Consider the following 7,648-nt stretch of genomic DNA (forward strand, 5'->3'; position numbering starts at 1 on the left):
AGTTCCTTTTTTAAATGGTTAATGGTATTTAGACAGGGGCTATGGTTGACCTTGGCTCCCTTCTCAGCTTGGTCTTTAGCCATTGTTTTTACCAATTTTTGCAAGGCTTCTCGACTAGCCTTTTCTTGGTCCAACAATTCCAATTGTTGGGCATTGTCTTGATTTATTTTTCTCAATTGCTCATTTTCATTTTCCAAGTTCCGAGACAACCCCTTTAGAGTCTGATTACTGGTTTCCAATTGAATACATATATCTTTTAGAATTTGGATTAGCTCCTCCTTTTCCTCAATTTCAGAGGCTCACTGAGCTTTTTCCTCAGCTACTGTTTTTACAGCATGCCATAGCAGCCAGACCAAGGCACTGTGTTGCCTTTGAACCGAGGGTTTTTCACAAAGGCAAAATCTTTCAAATTGGGATTCAATGTCCCCTATGGAAAAGCCTGGGGTGCACACATCCTCCCTCCATGGGCTGGGCCCACCCTTCAGAATCTCCCTATGGAGAGGGGAAATTTCCTCCCTCCGTACCCACTTATCTTCTTGGCCTCCTGCTCTAACCTTAGGGGTTTTTTTCCTAAACAAAGACATTTTCCTCAACATGCCTCAAGCCTGTCAGTTTCCTTGAGCCCTCGCGCTCCCAACCAACTCTGCCCCTGCCCCTGCAGTTCTACAACCAAATCCCTTCCTTGAGATATGTCCACCCCCTTGGACCCCATTTTGTCTCCTTGAGGTGTTCAGAAGGGAGTCCCCGTCACAATGCACCCTATAAATGTTGGCTACAAATGTCCAACTCGGGATCCTTAAAATAACTCAGGCCAGGGCTTCTAGCCCTTGATCAGTGACGTTTAGAGATTTCCCGGTTGTTACATTGTCTTCTATTGAGTTCTTCTGTTGGTTGATCTGCAGCTTCCGGGTGATAATTGCTGTCTGCTTCCATGTTACACATTCAATCACTGATTCACTCGCTCTTTCAGGGGCCAGCCTGATACAGTGAAGGACAGTTTGATTCCTACCCTTGTTAACATTGTTACAATGTATAACTTACTAAAACACATTTAGTTGAAAGTTGAAAGGTAAGGAGTATAAAATATAAGCTACAAATGCCATGGCACACAAATAGATAAAAATACCAAACTACAAGGGGAGATACAAAATGCGCACACACAAATTTTAAAACACAATTCCTTATCTTAAAGTGAAAGAGAGAAGAAGGAAGAAAAGGTAGAAAAAGAGAAACATATCCAAAGAGGAGAGAGCAAATGCAGGCAAGAGAAAAAGGGGGCTTTCTGCTACACAAACAGCCATACCATAACCAGCCAAACCTCCAAAAGGTTTGGAAAAGAGTAGTATAGTACTCTTCCACAAATTTCTACAGAGGAAAGGGTCTCATTTCTGCCAGTCTCCCATCTTTCATGTTAAACATTGGGTCACATTGCAAGCAATTCAATTGCGTTTCAAAGTCTTATTATATTTATTACTGCATTGCTTTTTTTAAAAAAAATCTAGGAAATGCTGAAAAATAACAAAAGGAAAAAAAGACCCAGATTATGGGAGCAGTGTGACTAACACTCAGATGTGAGGAAATGCAAAGTTAATACTCCCTGTTCAATATTAATTCTGCCTTCTTGCCCATCAGTAGTACTATGCTAAAGTCCTTAATCATACGCTGCGGAAATATTTCTCAGGTAAAGTACTATGTCAGCGTCATGGAAGAACAGAAATGGACCACTATGGGCCTGACTCATCCTTGCCACATGCCATCCCTGACACAGGCAGAGTAACCATATAGAGATACCAAATCACAATTCTCCACTCCCTGGTGGTAGCATTTTACATGAGCTTTGCATTCACTTTTCACAAGCCTATGTTTAACTGTGCAAGGAACAAAGCAAAAAAGAATCGGGTCCCATGGGTTTTATGGAGCCGATAGTTCATGAAAAATGTTAGTCTTCTCTGTAACTCGGCTTCCCCAGCAGTCAGATGGGAAAAATGCAAACCAATTTCAAGTCAATAAGGGAAAACTCAATGATGTTTGAAAAAAGCTGACTCAGATGCTAGGGTCAGAAGGGACCTCAACAGATCATCAAGTCCGATGCCTTGCCCTGGGCAGGGCAGAGTGCTGGGGGCAGATGCCTATCTAGCCTTCTCATAAAGACCCCCAAGGTAGGGGAGATCACCACCTCCATTGGAAGCCTATTCTTATGTCCAGCCTAAATCTGCTCTCTGTCAGTTTGTGACCATTGTTCCTTGTTACCCCAAGAGGTGCCCTGGTGAACAGAGCATCTCTGATTCCTTGCTGCATGCCCCCCTAATGAATTTGTAGGTGGCCACAAGATCACCTCTTATCCTTTTCTTGCGGAGGCTGAAGAGGTCCAGGTCCCTCAGTCTCTCCTGCAAAACCTTAACCATACAAGTGGCCCTCGAGGTTATCCATATTCTTCTTAAAGTACAGCGCCCAAAATGACACAGTACTCCAACTTCAGTCTGACCAATGCCACATAGAGGGCAAGTATCACCTCCTTGGCTCTCTCTGTCAGGCATCTGCTGATGTATGATAAAGTGCGGTTAGCTTTGCTGATGATTTTGTCATGCTGATTACTCATGTTCATCTTGGAGTCCACTATAACTCTAAGATCCCTTTCCGCTTCTATGCTGCTGAGAGGGTCATTCCCCAGCCAGTAGGTGTGCTGGATATTTTTATGCCCTAGGTGCAGCACTCTGCATTTGTCCTAGTACTGCATCCTATTGTGTTCTGCCCACTTTTCCAACCTGTCCAGGTCTGCCTGCAATCACTCCCTACCCTCCAGAGTGTTCACTTCACCCCACAATTTAGTATCATCTGCAGACTTGGACAGAGTACACTTCATGCCCACACCCAAGTCATTGATGAAGACACTGAAGAGTACAGGTCCAAGGACCGAGCCCTGTGGGACCCACATCCTTCCAGGTCAATACCAACCTGTCCACCACCACACTCTGGGTGCAACCCACAAGCCAATTTGCCGCCCACCGGACTGTGTAATCATTTGAGTCAGAGCCTCTTAATTTATTTATGAGAATGGGATGAGATACTGTATCGAAGACCTTAAAATCCAAGTAAATGACATCCACCTCTACTCCTGCATCTAAGCATTTTGTGACCTGGTCATAAAAAGAAACCAGATTAGTCAGGCATGATCTACCTATTACACGCGAGTGGAGGGCCACTCACATGATCTGGGGACAGCAGGGCAGACCCTACGAGGAGAGGCTACGGGACCTGAACCTGTTCAGTCTTCACAAGAGAAGGCTGAGGAGGGACCTGGTGGCCATCTATAAACTTACTAGGGGGGGACCAGTGGGGAATGGGAGAGACCTTGTTCCCCCGAGTGCCTCCTGGAGTAACAAAGAATAACGGCCATAAGTTGTTAGAGAGTAAGTTCAGACTAGACATCAGAAGGCACTACTTCACAGTCAGGGCGGCTAGGATCTGGAACCAACTTCCAAGGGAAGTAGTGCTGGCTCCTACCTTGGAGGTCTTTAAGAGGAGGCTTGACGATTACCTGGCTGGGGTCATTTGAGCCCAGTTTTCTCTCCTGCCCAGGGCAGGGGGTCAGACTAGAAGATCTGCAAGGTCCCTTTCGACCCTACATCTATGAATCTATGAAATCCATGCTGGTTGCCCTGCTGCATTAGTTTTCCCACTGGATTCACACAAATATGATTCTTAATAATTTTTTCAAAGACTTTCCAAGGACAGAGGTGAGACTAACAGGCCTATAATTATTTGGATCCTCCTTTCTCTCCTTCTTGAAAATAGGGACCACATTTGCCCTTTTCCATTCCTCCGGGACCTGACCTGAGCACCACAAGCGCTCAAACAGCCGTGCCAATGGTTCTGCTATGCCACCGGCCAATTCCTTCAGTACCCTCAGATGAAGCTCATCTGGGCCTCCTGACTTAAACACATCCAATCCACCCAAGTGACTCTGCACCAAGTCAGAGCCAACAGTTGGTAGGCTGATGTCCCTCTGATGCCCATCTAAGAATCCATTAGAAGACTTGTCTTGACTCTTGTTCAGAAACACTGAAGCAAAAAACTCATTGAAGAGCTCAGCTTGTCTGTCACTAATTTCTCCTGCTTGTTCAGTAGGGGTCCTATGCTGCCCTGCGCCTTCCTTTTACTCCCTACATACCTAAACAAAAGACTTTTTGTTGTCTTTATTTTGTGTTGCCAGCCTCAGCTCCGTAGTTGCTTTGGCCTTTCTAACTGCCTCTCTGAAAGTGCAGGCCAAATAGGTATACTCCTCCTTGGTAGCTTCCCCCTGCTTCCACTGCCTGTATGCCTCTTTTTTTGCCCTTAGTCTTCCCTGGATTTCTCTGTTTAGCCAAGGAGGTTTTTTGGCCCCTTTAACCCATTTCCCTCGCAATGGGACCATCTCCCTCTGTACGCAAAGGATCACTTCCTTTAGGAATGACCACCCTTCCTATACTCCCATCTCACCAATACTCTTATCCTGCAGCACGCCAATGACTAAACTCCCGAACACGCTGAAGATAGCCTTCCAGAAGTCAAGCACTTCTACCCTACTAGTTATCTTTCCCACCCTATGCCATATGGTGAATTTGATTGATTGATGGTCACTGTCCCCAAGGTGACCATGAATCTGCAGCTCCCCTACCAGGTCCTCCCCCACAGCCAACACCAAGTCCAGTAAGGCATTTCCCCTTGTAGTACCGTATACCTCCTGCATTAGGTGAAGGTCCTGTATGTAGGTTAAGAACCTATGTGAACCTACGTGGATTTGTCTGATTGCTCCTCCCAGCAGATGTCAAGGTAGTTTAGGTCCCTCATGACACCCACATGCCTAGACTGTACAGCCTCTGAAAGCTGCCTCAAGAATTCCAAGTCTAGCTCTGTAGCAGACCCCCACTACCAAGTCCCTTTCTCCTTGACCTCCATGTATCCTAACCCACAATGCCTCAGTTTTCTCCTCCTCTGATCCCATTTTGATTAGGGTAGATGTATAGCGCTCTTTAACTTAGAGAGCAACCACCCCAACTCCTTTCCTCATTACTCTGTCCTGTCTGTACAGTCTAATGCCCTCAATGCATACTGCCCAGTCATGGGTAGGGTCCCACCAGGTTTCCATTAGCCCCACTAAATTGAAGTTATTGTTTGCAAGCAGGAGTGTGAGTTCTTCCTGCTTGTTCTCCATGCTCCTACCATTAGTATAGAGGCACCTGAGCCCTCCAAATGGTGCCTTTGATGCCCCCCGTTCTGATGCTCAGTGGGCCACTTAGTATTTACATGGGATGTTTTGTTGCATGTCTCATAGATTGTAGGTCCTAGATTCTCTCCACCTCCTGCCTCTCCATCCCCTGTTGAACCTAGTTTAAAGTCCAGCATAGGAGATCAGCCAACCTGTAAAAGAAGAGACTCTTACCTTTTTCAGAGATGAAGCCCATCGCATCCCAGGAAGTCCCTTGCATGGAAGTGCAGATTGTGGTCCAGGAAGCCAAATCCCACACAATGGCACCAATTCTGGACCCGCGGGTTGACCTCTCTGACACAGGTGACGATGTCTACTGCGACCGCTGACTGCGAGGACCGACAAGAAGATCACTTGCACCCCCATCTTCCTAAGCCTGGCCCCCAGAGCCCTGTAGTCACTCATTATACAGTCCAGACTACTCTTGGTCACATCATTTTTGCCTGTATGGATGAGGACCATGGGATAGTAATCAGAGGGCCGGATGAGGTCAGAAATCCTTGCTATGATGTCCCTGATCTGGGCTCCAGGCAGGTAGCAAATGTCTCATGCCATGGGATCTGAGAGACAGATGGTTCCCACTGTTCTTCTCAGCAGGGAGTCACCCACCATGATGACGTGGCATCTCCTCTGCTGGTTACCTGGCTGGCCCTCAGCTCACTTGGTGGTGGTTGTGGGCTCTTCCAGTACACTTTCCTCCACTGCACATTTCTCCAGTGCAGCCAGGGCTTCATATTTGTACCCCAGCTGCACCAGGGGAACCATCTCGGCAGCGAGAGGTTTGGCCCTGGAGGTGACTGTCCTCCATTCACCCGCATCTGCTTCAGGACATTCCCTCACTGCTTCTCTTCCAGGCGTCTTGTTCTGCAGAGAATAAAAGTAACCATCCATCTCCCTGATCCCCACAGCCTACTCACCTCTGCCTGGACTTCCCTCACCTGCCCCTCCAGGGCCTCAAGCAGGGCACACGTAGGGGCCTCCTGCTACTCCCAGGCCCTCGAGGACGCACCAGGCAACCCCTGCAGGCAGGGGGCCCGGGTGCTGCTGACCCACTCAAAGGCTCTGTCTCGGTGGAGGCCTCAGAGGAGCCCTGGGCAGGAGGCAGCATCGTGGCAGGGTCTCTGGCTGTGCTTCGAGTCGCCACCCCCATCAAAGACTCCCTCACGTACGCTCACCTGAGGACTCTGAAGACCCGCCTGAAGCCGATGATGCTGATGTGCAGAGTTCAGACTCCTCCTGTGTGCCCTCCTGCGTGAACTCAAACCATTAAGCAGCCTTAAGACCAAGCCTGGCTGCCCCTACCTATTCAGAAAATACAGCACTGAGTCACTGAGCCCCAGTGACTATTGCCTCACTGAGCGCAAACTCCCACGCAAACTCCGGCACACCCCTGAAGAGTGTGCCTGTTTGCGGGGCCTGTTCACGTGGCTCCCACCTAGCATAGCTAAATAGGGATGGGAGGTGGGAAAACCTTTCCCGATTCTCTACAGCTGGCCCCGCTCCTCCTTTCCCTCCCCCTCCCCGCCCAGCTTACCTTATTGCTGCTGCTGACTCCTTGCCCACCTGATTTGCCGCTCCGCTCAGTGGAGTTAGGGGAGAGCCAAGGGCACACGTGCACTGGTGCACACGTGTGCTCACTTTGGCATCCAGGTCCCGATGGTTGTGCAAAGAAAATGGCAAAAGTACTTTGTGTTATATATGCATAAAAGCTGTTGCAACTGAACATAATGTAACTTCAACATACAAAAGAAGTGATGCCCTTCTCATCTGATACTGAATGGAAAACTGTTTTGTTTCTGGCCTAGAGACATAGTCAAGGTAGAATTTGTCCTAGTAAAAGTATTTCTTCATAGAGCAGCTGATTGTTTTATCATATGGTTGCTGCCGCCTGAATGGATATGGGCATATCAGTAGCCGTTCTAATTGGTGAAACCAATATTTAACTTTTTAAAGCTTGCTTTTATTGTACTCGGGTTCTCCCTCTTGGGGTTTGTCAGAGCTGATTTGGATCAGTGCCTCGACACAGTGGAACTTTCCAGCACAAGGCACGGTAAGGCAGGGGAATTCTCAGCATGGTGAAGAGTTCCGGCATGGATAGAGTTCCCGCCGAGGATATGCAGATTTGCATAACACAATTGGCCGATGTTAAATTATTCCCACGTGGCGGCTGGCAATTGGCTCGCTAGCCGTATAAAAGGTTAGGGGCATTTCCGCCCTAGTTGGAGAACTCCGCGATTTCCCCTGGAGTGGAACTCCGGCAGTTTGATCACCTGCCAACGACTCCCTGTCGTCGAAGCCTTACGACGTATCCTCCGTGTTGCATGCCCGAGTTAGACCTGAGCTACCCGGTCTACAAGATCTCCTCGATTAGCGACTAGAGATTAGAATTGTTGCAACTAC

Source organism: Alligator sinensis, unplaced genomic scaffold, assembly GCF_000455745.1.
Source record: "Alligator sinensis unplaced genomic scaffold, ASM45574v1 scaffold1192_2, whole genome shotgun sequence".
NCBI lineage: Eukaryota > Metazoa > Chordata > Crocodylia > Alligatoridae > Alligator > Alligator sinensis.